At 42.1% G+C, this 23398-nt stretch overlaps 1 long non-coding RNA gene across 3 annotated transcripts; it reads right to left on the bottom strand.

Annotated features, from left to right (window-relative positions):
• Positions 1-4666: 4666 nt before the first annotated feature.
• LOC133368800 (uncharacterized) lies at positions 4667-17966 on the bottom strand. Of its 3 annotated transcripts, none has more exons than XR_009758759.1 (3): positions 17874-17966; positions 5959-6154; positions 4667-4877 (listed from the first exon to the last, which is right to left on the bottom strand). It is a non-coding gene; the product is annotated as an uncharacterized LOC133368800 (long non-coding RNA). The 3 variants fall into 3 exon arrangements; XR_009758760.1 differs by lacking the exon at positions 17874-17966 and adding an exon at positions 7256-7309; XR_009758758.1 differs by lacking the exon at positions 17874-17966 and adding an exon at positions 7252-7299.
• Positions 17967-23398: the final 5432 nt, after the last annotated feature.

Here is a 23398-nt window from a genome sequence, read left to right as displayed (position 1 = left end):
ACTAGCTACAATGGCCATATTCTAACTTCACTGTCAGAGGCAGTAAGCCTTTGAATACCACTTGCTGGAAACCACGTGAAGATGTGCACTCAGGTCCTGCTTGTGGGCTTCTTGTGGCATCTGGTTGGCCACTGTGAGAATAGAATGCTGGACTACATGGGCCTTTGGCCTGATCCAGCGGGGCTCTTCTTATGTTAGATTCAACCCGAAAGCCTAACTGAGCAATTTCACAAATGTGGAGGCTCCAGAAATGGTATTGTGTCAGATTTCAAATGCTATTTGGGAAGGAGAACCTAGAGAATTAGCAAAGCAGTTGCATCGACTCACAATTTCAAATTATGAAATATCTGTAAGAACTTGGTGAGATTCTAACACTAGCTGGGATAGGCTTACCGCCTAAATCAGCACATTACTCTTAAAAGATCTCCAAATTCTTGACAAAGAACATACCATTATCTCCAGGTGGAATGGGGCATTCTGACCTCAGTGCAATTGAATTCAAGGACAGCTTTTTGGCAGTTCAAGATGTTGTAAAACTACAAAGACAAATGCCTTGGGTTTCTGTAGCCCACCCAGGATGCACTGAAGTTCTTTTAAAAGAAATGTGATTACTCCACTGATAGTGAACCAACTCTATGCCCTCCCTGCTCCCCCTCCCTATGTAAAGGCAGAACCTCCTAGTCTGTTCTCCATCTCTGATCTGGGAGGGAGTTTAGATATAATGCTTTATTGTTTCCCATCTCAAGCTATCGTGACATGGAAACTAATTTTTGAAACGGATTTTGCCGCACTGGGCTTCTTCTGGGAGAAACGGCGGGATAAATAAATAAATAAATACATACATACATACATACATACATACATACATACTTTGAGCCTTTGCTTTTTGCAATGTGCTATTGCAAACCAGAAATTTTATTTGACAAAACCTGGACCCTTTAACTTTCCTCAGAATCGGAGCAGATCTATACTTTTTTAATGTGTTTGGAATCATTGTAACCAGCCCTGGCTCCTTTGGGCGAAGGGTGGGTAAACAACAACAACAACAACAACAACAACAACAACAACAAATCAGTTGATGGCTTTCCCCCAAGAATTGGTGAAGTACTGATATTTCCCTGGAGAGAAGAAATTATAATTAAGCCAGTATAAGACTGCAATTAAGATACACCATAAAAATAATTTCAAGTTTGATCTGATTTTCATTACAATAATTTTACTTTACAGTCATATTTTGATCAGTGGCATCATCAGCATCAGCGTTAATTTATTTATTAAATTTGTACCCAGTCCTTCCTTCTAAAGGACCCCAGCATGGCAAACATATCAGTGATGAAACAATACAATGAAAATATATTTTAAAAGCAATTAAAAATATTAAAAAAAACACATTTAAAAATAAAAGTGACTAAATGATGTGGCTGGATTGATTTGATGGAACAGAAGGGTTTCCAGGCCACTTTAAAGGAATGATTCCTTGCAAATGCAGAATAAACATTGTGTGGCACTTGTAAAGTTGCAAGGATAGCCAACATGGTGCCTTCCAGATATTCTGGTCTACAGTTCTCATTAGCCCCAGCCCTCACAACCAATGCTCAGGGATGATAGGAGTTGTCATCCACAATATCTGGAAACACCATGTTGGCTACCCCGACTTGATGTTTGTACTTAGCCAGAGATGCTGTAGTTAGTGGGAGACAATATTGATGGTTGCAAAATCCCATGTGAAGGAACTCAATTTAGATTCTTCCCCTTGCCCATGCTGCCATTTTCTTTTCCTCCTTCTGTTGACTTTCCGCATAAATTGTAAATGCCTTGGGGCAAGGATCTGCCTAGAGTTGAACAAAACAGCTTCTCCCATTCACAGGCAGATCATTTGGAAAGGTCATTTTCAGCAATTTGTTGGCATGTGTCAATTCCTAAATGGTTTTAATCGGTTTATCATTTGCCGATGCTGGCTTCTTTACTTGATGCTGTGAGATGTTCTGCTGCCATTGCTGCTGCAGGCAGCAGCCATAAAAATGTCATGCAAAAAAAGAAACTTATGAAGCTACTGCGAACTGGTAAGCACCCCCAGCAAACACAGGATCATATACTGACTCAGACCACAGGCCCATCTAGCTCAGTATTGTCTACACTGACTGGCAGTGGCTCTCCAGTGTTTCAGTCAGGGGTGTCTCCCAGGACTACCTGGAGATGCCAGGAATCGAACCTGAGACCTTCGGCATGCAAAAGAGATGCTCTACTTTAGTCACTTCCAGAGAAGACTAGGGTAGTACACCCTACATGAACAGCAAAAAAAGTCTTCATAGAATCATAGAGGCTTAGAATCGTAGAGTTGGAAGGGCTCTGTAAGACCATCAAGTCCAACCCCCACTCAGTTCAGGAATCCAAATTAAAGCAAACTCAACAAGTGGCTGTCCAGCTGCCTCTTGAAGGCCTCCAGGGTTGGACAGCCCACCACCTCCGTAGGTCATTGGTTCCATTGTCGTACCATTCTAACAGTTAGGAATTTTTTCCTGATGTTCAGTTGAAATCTGACTTCCTGCCACTTGAGCCCATTATTCCATGTCCTGCACTCTGGGACGATCAAGAAGAGATCCCGGCACTCCTCTAAGTGACAACCTTTCATGTACTTGAAGAGTGCTATCATATCTCCCCTCAGTCTTCTCTTCTCAGGCTAAACATGCCCAGTTCTTTCAGTCTCTCCTTTTTGTTTCCAGTCCCTTTGATCATCCTCCAAACTTGTTCCAGTTTGTCTGCATCCTTCTCAGAGTGCGGTGTCCAGAACTGGAAGCAGTACTCAAGATGAGGCCTAACCTGTGCTGAATGGAAGGCAATAGTACTTCAAGCAATTTGGAAATTACACTTCCGTTAATACAGCCTAAAATAGCATTTGCCTTTTTTGCAGCCACATCACACTGTTGGCTCATATTCAGCTTGTGATCAACAACAATTGCAAAATCCTTCTCATTATGTAATAGTGCTGAGCCAAGTGTCCCTCATCTTATAAATGTGCATTTGGTTTCTTTTTCCTAGGTGTAGAACTTTGCACTTATCCCTGTTAAATTTCATTCTGTTGTTTTCAGCCCACTGCTCCAGCTTATCAAGATCACTTTGAGTTTTGTTTCTGCCTTCCAGGGTATTAGCTATGCCTCCCAATTTTGTATCATCTGCAATCTTGATAAACATTCCCTGCACCTCCTCATCCAAGTCATTAATAAAAATGTTGAAGAGCACTGGGCCCAGGACTGAGCCCTCTGGTACCCAGCTCATTATCTCCTTCCAGTTTGAGAAGGAATCATTGATAACCACATACAGATACAGTATGAATCTGTAGTCTACTGTGGATCCACGTGATAGTTGTTCCATCTAGCCCACATTTAGCTAATCAGAATAGAACTTCCACCCTACTACAGTTTGCTCCACCCAGTTTCTGGGATTCACAACACAATCGAACACAAATCTGCCAGGGTTCAGTCAGCCCAATTGGAGCCAGTGGAATTTACGCCTGCATACGTTCAAAGAAAGACAGCTGTTGCAAACTTCTTTCAGCTCAGTTGCATGACCCGGCAACCTGGTAGAACTTACATGAGCAAAAGGGGTGGTGTAAATCAAGCTCAGTTTTAAAGGCTGTTTCCCCCATGCCAGGCTTGAGTCAGCTCAGCAGACAGTTTTCCGCTCCTGAGTAGATTTTGTAACAAGGGTAACATAGGCTGTCTTAATTTAAGCCAGCGTAAATTTGGTCGACTTCCTATACATACAACGCAATTCAAACCCAAGATCCACTGGGATGAGTAGAGTTTGGAACAGGTGTCCCAGATGAGCTCCTAAATTACAGTTAGGATTGCTCTGTTAGAGTCTTTTAGAAGTTCTGAGTTTGAGGGCTTGCTCTGATGGTGCCTGTTTTTGTTTTGTTGGAACTGAAATTTGGAGCTATCTTGGAATTTGTCTGGTGTTTTTTAGAAGTTAAAAAGGTGGGATATAATCATTTAAATGAAATACATATGGGGGAGTAAAGTCAGTCATTGAATACTGCTAATAAGAATCACAAAGCTCTAGGGAGTAAAGCAATAACAATAGCGAAGTGTCCTAAACATTCTTACTGAATGAACGATGTCCCATTGAACTCAGTGGAACTTACATGCAAATAGAAATGGGAGAGAAATTTGGTTCAGTCTGCACTTTAATGCAAACCTACCTAATCCACAAATCCCCAAACAATATGCGATTCAAAAGGTAGCTATATTTCAACATTCACACTTCAGAATTTTGTAATACAGCTATCCAGTTTTAAAAAACACCTGTGTACAAAAATGCATACATTAGGTGAACATGTGCACAGAAGTACAAATATGAGTGAAAATACAAAGTGGACTATATTAGGGGAAACTGCTTGCAAAAATGATTCTATTGAGCCAAACTGCATGCAGAAATGGGTGTGTCGGGAGAAATGCTCACTAGCATGCTGACAAATTTTTGTGAGGTCTTTTTTTTTTTAAAAAAAGTGCAAACTGAATATGGTCAAGGTTGGGAAATGTGGAGAAACCAAAACTGACAGATTCATCTGTCGCTACTTGCAAACAAACACATTTAAGACCGAGCACTCAGGGGTCTGTTCGAACATGAGAGTTTATTGGACAAGGAGTGCAAATTCTCCGTATATATGAAAGAGAGCTGGAGGTGAGAAACACTGAAGGAGCGAAGGATGGGTTGCTGCTCCAGCTTCTAGACTTTCACCTTGCCATATTCCCAGATGTTTACATTGTTGCAATGAGGGGTGGGGCAGCAGTAGGTAAAGTTCCTATAGTTTGCGTCTTCTAGTATTTGTTGACACTTAGAAGTGCAGCCCCGGTCCACTAACATAATCTCATAGTCTGTGAAGGCGAGAAGAAAAATAAAGGGAGAGTGATGATTCAAGTGCCAATAAATTTGTGCATAAAAGTATCTGAAAAACTTCCTAATCTGAATATGAATAATAATATATATTTTTTTAAATATCCAAATTACTATGACATTTTTTTAACAGATCAATCCCCTGGGTTTACCTCCAGGACACTGGATTTGCAGTTCAACAGCCTTCGGATCCTCCTCCCCCAATATTAGGATTGTAGTCTAATGTTTGTATCCAAAGCTAGTTATATTCAGAATTAGGGATCGGGGAAGAATATCAATTCAGTTTGCATTTAAAGCCGAATCTATAAAATTGCACTTTCCAAAATCATATGAGAATTGAAACACAGCCATCCTTTGAAATTCACACTCACCCAAATTTTGTGATGCAGGTCTCCAACCAGGCAATGTTTACAAAATTGCATATATTAGGGGAAAGTGTGCATAAAAATAATTATATATTAGTGAAAATAACGTTCAAATATACATGAACTGAGGTTTTGTGGGGAGCTGCAAGCCACTTGCTAGGGATGGGGAGAAATTTGATTCAGTTTGCATTTAAAGCTGAATCTATCCAATTTGCACTTTCTAAAACATGCAAAAATGCATATTTGCTTACAAAAATGTGCATTAGTCAAAACTGCATACAAAATGTGTTTGTTAGGAGAAATTCTCACTATTAAATGCTGAAGAATTTTCATGAGGATTTTTTAAAAAAATTGCAAATTGCTGCAGAAATGTAGAGAACTGAATTTAGAAAAATGAGAAACTAAGAGAACTGAAATTGACATATTCCTCCAGTCCTACTCAGAATAAATATACTCAGAAATTAATAGGGAAGGCTAACCTAGGTCCATTAATTTCAGTGGGTTTACTCTGAGTAGAAGTTAGTTGGCTACAGTCCTAAGTATCCCGGTTGTGAATGAAGTAGGATTTAGATGAGGGGTAAACAGTGTGATGCCTGTGAGCGCAAAGGCACCCATGAGGTCTTCCCTTGGTCTCCACAAAATATCTGAGGACTCCAACTCACTGCCTCTTTGGGCATGAAGCGGTGAGGGTGGTTACCTTTTTCTCCAAAGAAAAAGTACGTAGTTCCTCTCCATCTCTTCCTTTTAATACTCACGCCAGCTGACCATCCGGTTGTAGCATAACTCATTCCTTTTGGCAAGACAGGTGCCTGGTTTTCTTGCACATCTGCCATCTGGCTTTAAGTCAGCACAGGCATAACAGTAGAGAGGTCTCATAGCATTGGGATATGCATCTGTGGGGGGGAAAGAGTGGCTGCCATTTATGGGGTGTCTACAGTTTATTGAGCTGGGTAAACTGCCTCATCCAGAGGGACACAGGAATTTAAAACAACCTCCCTCCAGTGGAGGCTGGTACATGAGAGTGAATGAGGCAGTGTCCCACCAACCTCAGCCAGCCCCACCTTCTTGCCTACTTACTTACAGCCAGTAGAGATGGTGGCACTCGCTCCTTGTTTAGATGCAGAGAAGACTACAGTTAGTTGGGTCTGCCCATCATTGGTTCTGGCCTGAACTACTGTGGGCCTCCCCGCCTTCTGTCCTGCCAATTCCAATGGGCATCAGTCATCACTGCCTGCCTCAACCCCTTTCTCAATTTTTCAGACCACAGTTGGAGAGAACTAATAAATAAAGAGTTCTAACAATCTCTCCAACAACTGGAGAAAGCTAATAAATAAGCCCACTGAATATCAAAATCCAGAGCTTGGGAAAGTTACTTTTTTGAACTACTACTCCCATTAGCCCCAGCCAGCATGGCCACTGGATTGGGCTGATGGGAGTTGTAGTTCAAAAAAGTAACTTTTCCAAGCTCTGCCAAAATCCAACACTCCACACCCAGAGCATTCTTAGATCTTGCTGACGTACCCAAAGAAAATAAGTACAGTCTGAAGGCTTTGTGATCCTATTTAAATTAGTTATATTTGACTTTTTTTTAAAAAAATAAGCAATGTTTAGCCTGTGTTCACTGTACACAGGATGATATCCTACTGTCTTTCTGACAGCAGGCCACAAATAAAATAAATGCATAAGAAAGAAATTAAAGAAAAAGGCAGTGGTGACATAAAAAATCAGGGGGAGGGGGCAGTGATGGAAAATGTCCAACTGCTAGACTTTAGATGTTGTTTCTGCTGCTTCTACTGTGTCTTTTTCAGCAGCTTCTCTTTAAAGATTCCTTAGTGAGCCTAGGGAGAATATCCCATCCTCTCATGTATACTGCCTAAGAACCATGATGAAGTAGCACCAGACCCTTTGGTCCATGCAGTGGCAAGACATCTTTTCACCTGAGCTGTTAGATGCCAAAATCCCAACATGAATAAAAAAAATCTCCATATACCTACTTATCTTTGGCCATTAAAAGCCAGCCTGATCAAATATATCTTGCATTCCTTCCATAAAACTACCTAACCCAAGTGCTCATATAACAAGGGGATATCACAGGTGTTGTAGCTTGGCTGTTATAAAAATGGTGACAGATTTAAAGACTGCACGGGAATATCAGGACATGTAGTAGTCTTCAGCATCAACCTGGGCCCAATTCATGTAACCATGGGTGATATTCAATGCCAGTCCTACTCAGAGTAGAGTCGTTGTTAATAGACATCATTAACTAATTTAGGTTCATTATTTTCAGTGGGTCTACTCTGAGTAATACAACCCCATGTGTTTACAGTTAATTCATGACAGTTTACTTGTGTAAAGATGCTCTCATAAATCAGCCTCCACAAACATAGATTTACTTATGAATGGTACAAAAATACCTTTATCTCTGAATTCCAAAATAAAGACCATTGATCTGCAAAACTGGTACTACAGAATCCCCTTAGAGATACTGGGTTGCTTCCAACTAAGAGTAAACCTATTGAAATTAATGGACCTAAGATAGTCATTTTATTAATTTCAATGGGTCTTCTCTGAGTATGACTATTGCTGGATACAACTCAGTGGGTGGCATTCATTGTCTTACTCACAGCAGAGCCACTGAAGTTAATGGGCATGACTAAAAATAATTAATTTCAGTGGGTCTACTCTGTGTACGATTCAGTTGAATAAACCCCATTAATCTTATATAATGAATAAGGGTGTACATATTTACCCTATATGCTAGTCAAAAACGTCCTCTCCTGAGTAGGAATGGGGAAGAAATTTGATTCAGTTCACATATAAAGTTGAATCTGTCAAGATTGCCCTTTCCAAAGCAATATGAGAACCAAAACACAACCATTCTTTGAAATTTGTGCTTATCCAAATTTTGCGATGCAGTTCGCCAACCAACCAAAGTTTACAAAAATGCATATATAAGGTGAAAGTGTGTACAAAATGAATATACTGGTGAAAATAACATACAAAAATAAATTATGTTAGGACAACTGTTTGCAAAAATTGTATATATGTCAAAACTGCATACAAAAATGTGTTCATTAGGAGAAATCTGCACGGAAATGCTTAAGAATTTTCATGAGGATTTTTGTAACAAACAAACAAACAAATCATAAATTGATGCAGACGTGTAGAACCAAGTTTAAGAGTAGAAAAATGAGAAATGGAGAGGGCCAAAATTGATGGATCTTTCCACCCCAATCCTAAGAATATAGGAAATCCGGGCGCCTCGGGGCTTCTTCTGGGAGGAAGGGCACGATATAAGTGTAATAATAAAAAATAAATACAAATATTTATTTCTTGTAATATTCGGTGCTATGAAGATCACAACTAACAATCCCCCAACCGTTCTCCCCCAGGAGGATCCTTTGGTCTCAGACAGACAAACAATTGGATTTTCCGTCTCCCACACCTAGAAGGAAATGTCTACATTTGTACATGTTTTGCCAGCCAGACAACCTCCTCACAGAACGAGCTAGATGAAGAGCAGCGACATGCCCAGTTGTTGCCTATGTGGGGATGTGGCCAATTGCAAAGCAGGGTTCACACCACAGTTGAAGAAAGCATTGAATTCCCCGTTAAGAGCGTTTCCATAGGTTGTGGCAGGAGCTCCCTGGGTGGAGGGGCAGAGCTGCCCTCCCAACACTGGCATTGATGCAGCTTGCCTGGATGGGTAGGGAATAGGTGGCTGCACTGGCGGTGCACTGCACACAGGTGCACTGGCGATAGCGCCGGATTGGCTCAATTGGTGCATACATGCAACCTCAACCTTTCCACCATCTAGCTGTTTCCCAGCCCTGCCCAGGTAAACTATACTTAGGGTTGAAAGGGTGGTTCTGCCCCACCTTCCCAACACCAGAGGGCTGCTACTGGCTTTAACTTTTACTAAATGAATAATAATGAAATAATCCCACCTCTATCACATGGATGCTTACAAAGTCCCACCAAACTAATTGGGGCCTACTTTCAGGTAGGTTTGCAGAGGATTGCAGCCCTGATTGCAATTATATCTCATTTGGACTGATGATCATGGCTTACCACTGATTGCTGAGTAGAGGACAACTAAGAAACTCACAGCCAGGGTTTTGTACATCTTCTTTCCCTTTTCTTCCAGATACATGAGGAAGCTGCAGAGACTCCAAAAGTCAGCCAGAGAAAAGAGTGTAAATTAAGAACATAAGAAGGGCCCTGCTGGATGAGGTCAAAGTACCAGTATCCTGTTCTCACAATGGCCAACCAGATGTCTATGGGAAACCCACAAGCAGGACCTGAACATAACAGTGCTCTCCTCACTTGTGATCCCTAGCAACTGGCATTCAGAGATAAACTGCCTCCAATGGTGGAGACAGAACACAGCCATCATGGCTAGTAGTCTTATCCTCTATGAATTTGACAGCCTTGCCCTCCATGGATTTGTCTAATCCTCTTTCAAAGTGATCCAAGTTGACAGTCATCCAAGTTAGTGGCCATCAATACATCGTGTTGGAGCAAATTCCATGAGTGTTGTGTAAAGAAGCTTTTTCCTTGTCTCTCCTGACCCATAATACATTATTATTATTATTAGTATTATTATTATTATTATTATTATTATTATTATTATTATTATTATTATTATTGTTGTTGTTGTTGTTGTTGTTGTTGTTGTTGTTATTGTTGTTATTGTTGTTATTACTATTGTTATTATTGTTATTATTAATAATAATAATAATAATAATAATAATAATAATAATAATAATAATAATAATAATAATAATAATAATAATAATAATAATTCCATTTATACCCCACCTTTCTTTTCATGATAGAAACCCAAAGAAACCCAAGGAGGCTTACATATGGTTCCCAGGCACTGACCAGACTTGACCTTGCTTAGCTTCCCAGGTTCTAGTATTATGAGAGAGGGAGAAATGCTTGTCTCTGTTCACTTTCTTCACACTATGCATACTTTTATCCACTTCTGTCATGTCCCCCTTTTCCTCACCTTTAAAAAAACCCATTAAAACACTAAAAAGCCCCAAATGTTGTAACATTTTCTCATAGGGGAGTCTCTCCGTCCCCTTGATCATTTTGGTTGCCCTTTTGGGGAACTTTTCCAGCTCTACAATATCCTTTCTGAGGCGAGGTGACCAATTAGGTACATAGTATTCCAGGGAGGGCCGTACCATAGATGTAATGGCCTTATAATATTGATAGCTTTTATTGTGTCTGTGTGAGGGTGTGAGACTGAGACATGGAGTAGGGGCTAGGAGAACGTGTGTGTGTGTGTGTCAATAATCTTCAAGCAGAAATGCTGTGTTGTTCTCTTCACCTAATATCCATGTGAACCACACCAATGCAAACTTCATAATGCTTGACCCAATAGCACAGTTATGAACTATTCTGGTAATAAAGAGCGATTGCTTTGTTTAGGCCTCACAGGAGTGAAATATGGATGTGTTTAATTAACTCTCAACCTTGTGTTTGTCCTGGGAGAGGAGAGAAGTGATCTGAAGTTGGGAGTGATTCACGCCACTCCTGTGTCATGGTCAGACCACTACCTGGTAAACATGGACTTCTCGTTGCCATGCCCCCTCCGCAGGGGCGAAGAACCTATTAAAATGGTCCACCCCAGGTGCCTGATGGATCTGGATGGATTCCTGACTGCACTTGGGGAATTGGAACCTGCCGAAGGTCGCCCAGTCGAAACCCTGGTGAAGGAGTGGAACGTGGGGATCACCAGGGCATTAGATCGGGTGGCTCCGAAACGTCCTCTCCCCCTGAATAGAACTCAGCTAGCACCATGGTATACACCGCGGTTGCATAGTCTGAGACAGGAGGTGAGACGACTAGAGCGCCGGTGGCGGAAATCTCGCTCCGAAGATGTCCAGACACAGGTTAGAGCAGCAGTAGCTGCCTACCAAGTGGCAATAAAGGCAGGAAAGAAGGCTTTCTTTGCTGCCTCTATTGCGTCTGCGGAATGCTGTCCCAGGAGTCTGTTCCAGGTGGTCCGAAGCCTGGTCGGTCCAGTTGCTCAGGAACCCATGGAACAGTCAAAGGCCTCCTGTGACTTATTAGCAAAGCACTTCGCTGATAAAATCGAACACTTATGTAGCTCGATCCCGTGCGCCGTGGACACAGTGGATGAACCAGAGTTGGCCAGTTGCATGCCGGTAAATTGGGATCGGTTTCGGCTTCTCCCTTCTGAGGAAGTGGACAAGGTGCTTTCATCTGTGAAGCCAACCACTTGTCTTACTGATCCTTGCCCTTCGTGGCTCCTTATGAGCTGCAGAGAGAAATTGGGCGAGGGGATCAAAGCGGTGGTAAACGCATCCTTGAAAGAGGGTGTGTTGCCATCAGTCTTCAAGGAGGCAATTGTAAAGCCCATCTTAAAGAAGCCCTCCTTGGATCCCCAAGTGTTCAATAACTTCCGCCCAATTTCGAACCTGCCATTTCTGGGCAAGGTCATTGAGCGAGTGGTGGCCAACCAGTTGTCAGCACACTTGGATGAAACGGATTACTTGGATCCATACCAATCGGGTTTCAGGACTGGTCACGGAACTGAAACAGCCTTGGTCGCTCTGGTAGATGATTTGAGGAGGGCATTAGACAGGGGAGAATTCACCTTTCTTGTCCTCCTCGATCTCTCAGCGGCTTTTGATACTGTCGACCACAGTATCCTTTTACTTCGCCTGGAGGGATTGGGAACTGGAGGCACTGTATTACAGTGGTTCCATTCCTTTCTCTCTGGCAGGTACCAACAGGTAGCGTTGGGGGAAGAGGTTTCAGACCCTTGGCCTCTCAATTGTGGTGTGCCACAGGGCTCTATCCTCTCTCCCATGCTATTTAACATCTATATGAAGCCGCTGGGGACAATCATCAGGAGATTTGGGCTGCAGTGTCATCAATATGCGGATGACACTCAGCTCCATCTCTCGTTTAAATCTTCACCAGAGTCGGCTGTGGAGACCTTGTCCAGGTGCCTGGAATCCGTGAGTGGAGGGATGGGAAGGAACAAGCTGAAGCTGAATCCTGATAAGACCGAGGTACTACTTGTGGGGGACAAAAGAAGGTTGGGCGATATTGACCTGAAGTTCAATGGGGTGTGTCTACCCCTGAAGGACCAGGTCCGCAGCCTTGGGGTTGTGCTTGATTCCAGGCTGTCCATGGAGGCTCAGATTTCGGCTCTGAGCCGGACAGCCTGGTATCAACTACACCTCATACGAAGGCTACAACCCTACCTTCCTGATCACCAGCTCCCACAAGTGGTACACGCCCTGGTCACCTCTCGTTTGGACTACTGTAATGCGCTCTACGTGGGGTTACCCTTGAAAACGGTTCAGAAATTACAACTTATACAAAATGCGGCGGCTCGATTACTTACGAATAGTCGCTGCCGGGATCACATCACACCAGTGTTGTTTGATCTACACTGTCTTCCAGTTGTTTTCCGAGCCCAATTCAAGGTGTTGGTATTGACCTTTAAATCCCTACACGGTTTCGGCCCAGTTTATCTCACGGAGTGCCTTCAACGCGACCAATTATGCCGCCCGACAAGATCAGCCACACAGGGCCTTCTCTCAATCCCGCCAACAAAAACAGCCAGATTGGCGGGTACTAGAGAGAGGGCATTCTCAGTGGCGGCCCCCACTCTTTGGAACTCCCAAGATCTCCGGCACACCTCTTCCCTAAATGTATTTCGGAAAGCCTTAAAGACATGGCTCTTTCAACAGGCCTTCGGGGTTTCTGGGGAGGGTTAACTGTTAAAACTGTAATGCCTCCTGCCCTCTTTTAATACTGTTGTTGCAGATGTATTGATTCTACACTGTTTTATATTGTATCACTGTATTTTATTATTGTATTTTAATTGATTTTGTACGTCGCCTAGAGTGGCCATCGGCCAGATAGGCGACACAGAAATTAAATTTATTATTATTATTATTATTTATTATTATTATAGATATGAACACCTGGACACGGCTCCAATAAACTCTCTCCACATTTGCATTCCACCCTTCCTCTAAAGAGCTTGGGGCTACATACACAGGGAGTCCAACGTCTTGGATACTCAACAGTCTTTTAAGCAGAATGTTCTTTACAGCAGAGTTAAGTAAAGCAATAGCTCCACCAACTGGAAGATAAAATCTATGCAAGGGATTTCGATGCTTTCTGTTAAATGCTTTAAAATGTGCGTATGTGGCAGATGTGCCTGGAGCAACTGAAGTAATGGAGGTAGATCCAGAGAGCGTGCAGAGTTACACACAATTGTTACTATGAAGATTAAAAGATTCAGGAGAGTTAAAACACTGGCACGGTGTGTGCTGTGGCATTGGTAACTGAAACTTAGACATCATTTACTCAATAGAAAACCTCCGAGCAGTTTAAAAATACAACTAAGATATCATTTTTTAAAAAAGAATCCTATTTAAGTACATAACTCTGTGTCAGATACTCACTAGAAGTCCCAGTCTATTAACCCATTAAGCAAAGAAATAGCTTGAAGTCATTGTTTTCAAAGCAAAACTATACTATGCTTATGTGGCAGATGCATCTGCTAGGAGTGAAGGAAGGGAGAGGTCAAGACTGTGTGCAGACCTCCAGGCAATTGTTGCTTAGGAGACTGGAATGTTGGGAAGAATGGCACTTAGAATTGCGGAGACTAGGCTGGGGAGTTGGTGAGCAGAGATAAGGGAGTGATATGTGAAGCTGGGGAGAGAGACAGAGAGAGAATAAAAATGTCCCCTCAAGGAAGCTTATAACGCTTATAGAAATCATCACAATCATCACAATGAATGTGATTATCTAGCTAATAAATTTTGCAAAGCACATAAAGTATATAAAGGAATAAATGCTCCAGCAACACCTTCTGGGATCATTCCTCCAGGCATAAGTGAACACATCACAGTATTTTGTCCTCTAAACCAGCCAGATGACTGAGAAGAATACTATGGTCAAAGGTATTGAAAGCCACCAAAAGGTCCAGAGGGCCTGCCCCATTCATTAAGAACATATGAAGACCCTGCTGGATCAGGCCAGTGGCCCATCTAATCCAGCATCCTCTTCTCACAATAGCCAAACCAGATGCCCCAAAGGGAAACCTGCAAGCAGGACCTCAGTGCAAGGGCACTCTCCCCTCCTGCGGTTTCCAGCAACTGGTAATTCGGAAGCACACCGCCTCCAGCAATGGAGGCAAAACATAGCCATCATAGGTAGTAGCCACTGATAGCATTATCCCTGGTGCAAATCATCCACCCAGGTGACCCAGGGATATTTCCAGCTCAAAACTAGGCCTAAAGCAATGGATCCATATACTCGATGCCCTTCAAGACTGCCTGGATTTAAGAAGCCTCCTGGATGTGATCTTGTGCATTAGCTGGACCCATGCATCCCAACTGACATAGAAACACATTAATAAGCCTCAGTGACATTTTGAAAATATGCATGCATGTTTTTGATGTGTGCAACTATATAACTGAGAGCAACAACAATTCAGACACAGGCTGAAGATGTTTTCCAAATAGATCTTCCTGGAATTAGTAGGATTTTGGACCATGCAACCACACATATGCCCCCCCCCAACATTTTCCTTTCCAGTTTGGGATTTTATCTGAAAGAAATGCAAGAGAGCCAGCCTATTTCTTTTCAACTGCTATCACCAACATCACCCTAGCCATAATCCCAAGGCCCCTTTATTCTGTGTAATATCTCCTCTCTGCAGTTTTAAACATCAGGGCCTCAATTGATCCAGTGCCCAAATTTCCAAATGAAAGCTTTTTATGAAGCTGTTTTAGAAGAGATAGCACCAATTAGGATTTTATTCCCTCCTGCGCAATAGAAGAACCTTGTAAAAACACAACATTTATGGCTTCAGACCATAACTTTGGTCAGAATAATAAATATTATTTGTAGAGCTTTCATGTGGCTTTTTAGCCATTCTCCAAATTTGGGCTCAAGCAAAGATGCAGTACTCCATGTATAGCGAAGGAAGACAGCTTGGCATTGCAGCCTGCTGGCCAGCAGGTGGTAGAATTTGGTTTAGGAATATGTAACTCTGGAGCAGTGGTTCAAAAACTTTGTCACAATGAACTTTTTTCTGGATTCACTTCCACTGTGTTAAACATACAAAGGTCTGTGAGCTTTTAAGATGAGTGCTGCACCTGAACATGTGTATACATTAGGGATGGAATGATCTGTCAGTTTCTGTTCTCTGTTCCTCATTTTTCTAATCTTAAATTCAGCTCTCCACATTTCTGCAGCAACTCGCAATTTTTAAAAAAAACTCATGACAATTCTTAAGTATTTTAGCTCCAATTTCTCCTAATGAATACATTTTGTATGCAGTTTTCACTAATGTACACAATTCAACCCTAGTGTGTAGAGTGAGCATCTCTAAAGGGAGCACTAAATCTGCACAACTCTAGAAGTGATGAACTGAGGTTTTGTGGGGGGCTGCAAACCACCTGCTAGGGATGGGGGAGATATTTGATTCAGTTCACATTTACAGCTGAATCCATCAAATTTCTGTTTTTTCAAATCAGTATGAGAACTGAAACACAGCCATCCTTCACAACTTAGCCAAATTTTGTGATACAGCTCTCCAACCAATCAGGGTGCACAAAAATACATAAGTTAGAGGAAAGTGTGCATAAGAATGAATATATTAGTGAAAAATAACATACAAGAGTGCAAAATGTTAGGAGAAATTGCTTGTAAAATGTGTACATTAGTTACTAGTTTTGCATATAAAAAGGTGTTTATTAGGAGAAATTTGCACTGAAATGCTGAAGCAAATTGCTGCAAATAATTTTAACTAAAATTTGCAAATTGCTGCAAAAATGTGGAGGACTAAATTTAAGATTGGAAAAATGAGAAACTGAGAGTAACAACATTGAAAGTTCCATCCCTCCCTACCACTTGCATTCACTCCCTTCCCTTCAGGCATGAGTCATATTGAATGAATGAATGTAGTCAAACCAGCACCACTCATGCAGAAGATGGAGGTATCAACAGGCTAGGTAAAATCCAACAGTTCTCAGAAGTACAACAAAATAACAACAGTAGAAAAAGAGGGAGAAACACCCTCAAACAGCCCAGTGAGGGCCAGGCCTTCTCAGTAGCCACAGAATGCTGACAGACTGTCATGATGTGGAGGTGGGAACAGGAAACTGAGTATCCTAGAGGAAGGCACTGAACAGGAATACTCTGCACTACAACATTTCATTGTAAGTCCACTTGTAAGCCCTACAGTGCAAGTGGCCAGAGTCAGCCCAAGACATTTAGCTGCCTGAGACACAGCAACAAATGGCACCCCCTCCCCAAGTCAGGATTGTACCCAAGGACACCCAGGTTATTTTGGTACCCAAGGCAGACAAATCCTACAAACTCCTCTCCTTGAGCAGAAGAACACAAACATAATCAAATAATTTTACTGGCTTTTCAGGACACCCAAAATCTACCAAATGGTGGGGCCCACCTTGCAAGTGGCCCAAGGTCTGCTGTTGAGGAAGTAAAGAGTTTTGTAGAAACTACTGAGGATGGCCTGTTGAAATATTCCACTGCTGTGAGTGTTTTGAAAGAGAATTTAAAAGAGAAGTTGAATTTCACTCTAGCTCATGTAGGTTCATGCAGCTGGGCTGTTTTGGACAAGGTTCTAAGTGTTAAGAGAGGAATGGGCAGTATTGTGCCCACTTGTCCTTCTCATTGGGTACAGGCCAGCCAGGAGTCCGCACATTGGATATAATGTTTGCAAAAGTTCTGCTTAGCCTGAACTCATTAATCCTAATGAAAATCAGGAAATTATTATGTGGTTCAAGTCAATGCTAGAGAGCCAGTGTGGCGTAGTGGTTGGATTATGACCTGGGAGACCAGGGTTCGAATCCCCACATGGCCATGAAGCTCACTGGGTGACCTTGGGCCAGTCACTGCCTCTCAGCCTCAGAGGAAGGGAATGGTAAACCACCTCTGAATACCGCTTACCATGAAAACCCTATTCATAGGGTCGCCATAAGTCGGGATCGACTTGAAGGCAGTCCATTTACATTTTTCAAGTCAATGCTCACTGAACTTTACACAAAGCTTAGACATCTGATGCACCCGGATGGCAGAGAAAGTAGGTGGGATCCTGCTCCCCCACTGCTTGGACCAGGGATGCAGGACCTCAGATCCATGCCCTAAATGTGGCCCCCAAGCCTCCGTATATGGCCCTCAGAACTGTAAACTACACACCCTCCCCAGCCACACCCCTTCAGCTACATTCCTCATCAGCCTTCTTCACACCCTCCTTGAGTGTTTTTGCTGGCTGGAATGTGTGCTCTTGAACTGGAATAATACCTCTTGCATGGAGAATAGAGAGGGGTGTGTGAATTTGTGTGTAGGAACTAGTCTACTGTATAAAAGTAAAGTTCACATTCATTGCTCTGCTTCCTGTTCCCTCTGACCCTGCTAGGGATGGAGGAGAAATTCAGTTCAGTTTGTATTTAAAGCTAAATGTATCAAATTTGCACTTTCAAAAAAAAATGAGATCCAAAACACAGCCATCCTTCAAAATTCACACTTACTGTATCTGAATTTTACAATGGAATTTTCCAACCAAGCAACACTTACCAAAATGGTCAGATTTGTTGGACAGGAAGCAGCAGCTAGACACACTGCCCTGTCAAAGAAATCTCTTTGGCCAGCAAATTGTTTTAACCTTTTCATTCCTCTACTCTCTAGCTTTTTCTTAACCCCTTGGCTAGTTCTCTGGTTCCTGGATCCCTTGATTTCCTGCATCCATTACAGAGACTGCTGGGAACTGTAGTGCTACAGGAGTATCTATAACTACAGCTCCCATTAGCAGCATGCCAGAGCTACTGGATAAGCTTCCAAAGGGCAGGCTAGGTATCTGTGCCAGTGGACCCTGGCAAATGCCCAAATATGCCAGGTGCTGATTCAAAGCTAGCACTGTCTGGTTCCATAAGCATATATAGCAGTGATTATATCCAAAGTGGTGTCCCCCCCATGTAGTGTTCTGTGCAAAGCAATTAGGGGAATTACTTTGATTTCCACACCTTCAAAAGGCTTAATACAGACACACAAAGGGACACATTCATTTTTCCTAGGTACACACCACACCTACCAAATGCATGAAGGATCCTATCTATTCTACCTGGTAATTAACAATAACACTTCAACTGAATTCAAATTATGCCCAGGCAAGAAATCTAGCCAGCCCTGCCTTTCCCATCATCAGGTATAGGAGATGTTCAGTTGATGGGCATATCAAATTGTGGTTTCACTGCTTCTATCACAGTTCTCCAGGAAGAACGCAAAAGTGACTGGGCTACTCCCAGCCTAATCTAGCATGAGGGCCTGAGTGCATGTCACTAGAAAGAGTATCAATCAACCGTTCAAGAGGAAAAGGATACTTCAAAGGTAGCTGGGGTAGTGCCCTCAAGATGTTGTGGACTGCCTCCCATCATCACTGACCAGTAGCCATGCTAGCTGGGACAGGTGGGAGTTGGAGTCCAAGGCACTTGGCTTCTAGAGTGCACTTCTCTTTTTGGAGCAGGTTTTACAAGTCTGCATAACTGACTTCTCATCCCTCTACTAGAGAATTTCACCAGCATCCCTCATCACAACAAAACACAGGAAGAAGCTGTAACATGGAAAAGTCACCAACCGATTGATGACTGTTAGCACTGGATCCTCATTTGTGGAAAGCTCTCCCCAGGGTGGTTAGCCTGGCACCATCATTGCCTGTCTTTAGGCACCAGGTAAAAACATTTTTATTCACCCAGGCCTTTGGAGTTCAATTTACTGTTTGTTTTTAGTCAGGCTAGAAGGAGTTGGACCTTGTTTTTATGTAGTTTGTGAGTATTTTGGGATGTTTTTATTCTTGTTTTTATATCTATTTTTAATGTTGTAAGTCACTTTGAGTTTCTTTTTGAGGAAAAAAGTGAATAGTCAATATAATAAATAATAATGTTCACACAGCCCTATTCCAGACAGTGTATATGGGCAGCCAGAGAATTCCCATAATTTAAAAAAGTCAACATCCACAGGAACCTGAAGATATGCATCCAAAGCCCTGCATCTTAAGATCAACTGGCCATCTTGTGAACCTTAATGATGAATGGCCTTCATAATTACTTGAGTGAAGCCACTCCTACTAGCCAAGCTGCTAGCCATGATGTTCTGCCTCCACTGTTGGATGTAGTACACACATGCATATTGATAGAAATCACAAGTGGGGAGAGCGTTCTTGTCCTCTCTTAAAAGCGTGCAGGTTTTCTGTGGGCATCTGGCTGTCAACTGTGAGAACAGAATGCTGGACTACATGACTTTTTGGCTTGATTCAGCAGGGCTATTCTCATTTTCAATCCAAAAGTCTAACTTATCAGTTTCATAAATGTTGAGGCTCAAAGAATTATCTTGTTTCAGATTTCAAATACTATTAGGAGGAGACATTGCTGAAATTCTAAAATTAATTTGGATAGGTTTACCACCTACATCAGCACATTTCCCTTAAAAGATCTCCACGTTCTTGATAAAGAACATGCCACTATCTCCAGGTGGAATGGGGCATTCTGACCTCAGTGCAATTGAATTCAAGGACAGCTTTTTGGCAGCTCAGGATGTTGTGAAACTACAAAGATAAATGCATTGGGTTTCTGTAGCCCACCCAGGATAGATTGGAGATCTTTTAAAGAAAAAGTTGTTATTTTGCTGCTAGTGAGCCAACTCTAATACCAGAAAGGCTATACCCTCCCTGCCTGCTCCCCAATGGAAACTGAGCCTCTTAGTCTGTTCCGCATCTCTGACCTGGTAAAGGTTTTGGACATAATGCTTTATTACAACTTTCCCATCTCAAGGTATCGTGACATGGGAACTGATTTGTGAAACGAATCATTACTTTGAGCTTCTGCTTTTTGTAATTTCCAATTGGAGACCAGCACTTTTATATGTCTGGACCCTTTAACTTTCCTCAGACTCAGAGCAGACCTAGGTCACATCCACACTATACGTCTAAAGCACAATTAAAGCACATGACTTTCCCCCAAAGAATCATGGGAACTGTAGTTTGTTAAGGGTTCTAGGAATTGTAGCCCTGTGAGGGGTAAACCACAGTTCCCAGGAATCTTGGGGAAAACCATGTGCCTTAAATGGCCTTGTGCTTTAAATACACTATATACTTTTCAATTTTTAAAAAATCAGTTTGACTATCATGGCTTTCCCTGAAGAATCCTGTGAATTGTAATTTGGTGAAGTTCTTGAGAACAATAGTGAAAAGATTCCCCCCACCCCACCCACAGATTCCCTGGGGAGAGTGGATTACAATTAAACCAGTACAAGGATGCAATTTAGGTATACTAATAAATAATTTCCAGTATAAACTAACGTCCAGCAGAACTATTTGGCTCTATACTCATCTTTTGATCAATGACATAATGCAGAGGTAGCCAATGCAGTGCCCTCCAGATGTTTTAGACTACAACTCTCATCAGCCCCAGCCAACATGGCCAATGTTCAGGGATGATGGAGCTGTAGTCCATAGTATCTGGAGGGACCACATTGGCTACCCCTGAGTTAATCCTTGTACTTAGCCAGAGAAGCTGTAGTCAGTGGGAGATGATGGGTTGCATCCAGTGCTAATTTTGCTCAGAGTAGACCCTTTGAAGTTAATGAACATGACTAACCTATGTTCATTAATGTCAATGGGTCTGCTCTGAGTAGAACTTTGTTGGACTCAACCCAATATTAATGGCAGTAAAATCCATGTGAAAGAACTAAATTTAGGTTTTTCTCCTGCCCGTGCCTCCTTCTTTTCCCTCCTTATGTTAACAGTCCCATAGACTGTAAGCTTCTTGGGGCAAGGATCTGTCTTGGGTTGATCAGAACTGCTTCTCGTATTCATAGACAGAGACTTTGGAAAGCTCATTTTTCACATGGGGCATGAAAAGTAAAAAAAAGGAAATTGGGGTGGGCAGGCTTAAGTTTGCTAGCATTGGCTGTAGGTATGGGAGAGAAATTTGATTCAGTTCACATTTAAAGACAAATTTAACAAATTCTCACTTTCCAAAACAATATGAGAACTGAAACACAGCCATCCTTTGAAATTCACACATAAGAATTTTGCGATACAATTCTCCAAGCAGTGTTTACAAAAATGCACATATTGGGAGAAAATCTGCACAAAATGAATACACTGGTGAAAATAACATACAGAAATGCATTATATTATGACAAATTGCTTGCAAAAGTTTGCACACTAGTCAAAACTGCAAACAAAAATGGAGAAATTTGTGCTAAAACGCTGAAGAATTTTCATGAGAATTTGTTCTTAAGAAATCGCAAATTGTTGCAAAAATGTAGAGAAATGAAATGAGAATCTGAGAGAACCGAAATTGATGGATCATTCCATCCCTCATTGGCTTCTTAACTTTGATGCTGTGAGATGTTCTGCCATCACTGATGCTGCAAGCCATGGCCATATAAATGTTGCCAGAAAAAAAAGTTAAGAAGCTGTTTCAAATGGTAAGCACCCACAGCAACTATAGGAATCTAGGAAGGTGCCTTATACTGAGTCAGACCATTAGGCCACCTAGCCCAGTATTGTTTATACTGACAGGCAGTGGCTCTCTAGGATTCCAAACTAGGTTGTCTCTCAGCCCTACCCAGAGGCGCCAGGGATTGAACTTGGGACAAGTGCCACGCAAAGCAGATCCTCTACCGGTCCGCTGCAGCCCTTCCCCCATAAGCAAAGAAACTTTGGGGATTTTTTGCACTGCCCCTTTGAGAGATACAAAATACAGCCCACCTCACCATAGCAGGTAACACTGTGACCGAGTGTGTGCCAGCCCAGTCTCCTGTCCAGGGCTGTATATAGGCAACTTCAAGCCCCCTCCTGTTCTCCCTTCTTAGGGTGATCTTTACACTGGTCTTGGACCAGAGAGCCCCTCAAATAGGAAAAGCCGCCAAATAGAGTTCTGTCTTGTGTAAAGTAGGACATTTGGCCACCCTAGGCTTTTCCTATATTCTGTGAGATATAATATACAGCCATGAGAGTGGCTGTATTCTATAGTCAGCATGGATTTTTCGCATTCTGCAATGTTGAATTGAAAATACCCCATGCCATTCTGATGCTTCCCGTAAGCTCATTTCAAAAGAAAACCTTACAAAACTTATAGTCCTGAACTCAGAAACGTTTGCTTAACAACCCTGTAAGTTTTCATGGCAATACACAAAACACTCAGAGAAAATCGAGAGTTCAAAGTGTAAAACAAGAGGGGGGAAATCCAGAAAAAATCTTTTTTGTCAGTAATTTCATAATTTGTTGAAATTAATTAAAAATCAGCCATGTTCACAGAGTACCTGTAATCCTATTACTGACTTTACCCCATACTCTGACCTTCATCTTCGACAGTTTAAAAGTTAAAAAGAATGCCTGGATGATTTTTAATTAATTTAAGAATTTTTACATTGAACTCAATGATAATATTGAGCATGCTCAGTAAGAACCAACTGTCAGTGTTCAAAAAGCCAGACTCACAGCTGTTTGGCTTGGCTAATCAGGTGGCCACACCCACATCCAGACCTGTATTTCACTTTAGACAGTCATGGCTTCCCCCAAAGAATCTTGGGAAGTATAGTTTGTGAAGAGTGCTGAGAGGAGACTCCTATTCCTCTGACAGAGCTTCAGTGGCCAGAGTGGTTGAACAGTCAGCCCCTCTTCTGGGGATCGTAGCTTTGTGAGGGGTGTTATGGATTAGCCAACTTGGTCAGGAATAAGGGGAGTTGAAGTCCACAACATCTAGAGGTTAGCATGTCCATGTCCCCTTTCTCAAACTGATCATGATTTTCTATAACTACAACTCATTCTCTTGTTCATCCCCATGCCTTTCATAGGCTGCAACAAAACAGAACAAAACTCTAACCTTTCTGACCCTCTTTTCATGAGGAGGGCTGCTTGCCCTATGCTCAGTATGGAATTTAAATAGCAGACTTGACATTCAGAGGTGGAGATAACTGGATTGTGAGACACACAACCTCAAAAGTGTGAGAATCTTAGATTTCTACCCCACCCCCAAATTGCTTCAGCTCCAGTTATATAAGCAGAGCAAGCTGTGGGTTTCTCTGCTGACTAGCAA

The sequence above is a fragment of the Rhineura floridana genome, chromosome 12 (genome assembly GCF_030035675.1).
Source record: "Rhineura floridana isolate rRhiFlo1 chromosome 12, rRhiFlo1.hap2, whole genome shotgun sequence".
Lineage (NCBI taxonomy): Eukaryota > Metazoa > Chordata > Lepidosauria > Squamata > Rhineuridae > Rhineura > Rhineura floridana.
Note: the sequence above shows the minus strand (reverse complement) of the source record. Positions and strands in the feature narration are given on the sequence as shown.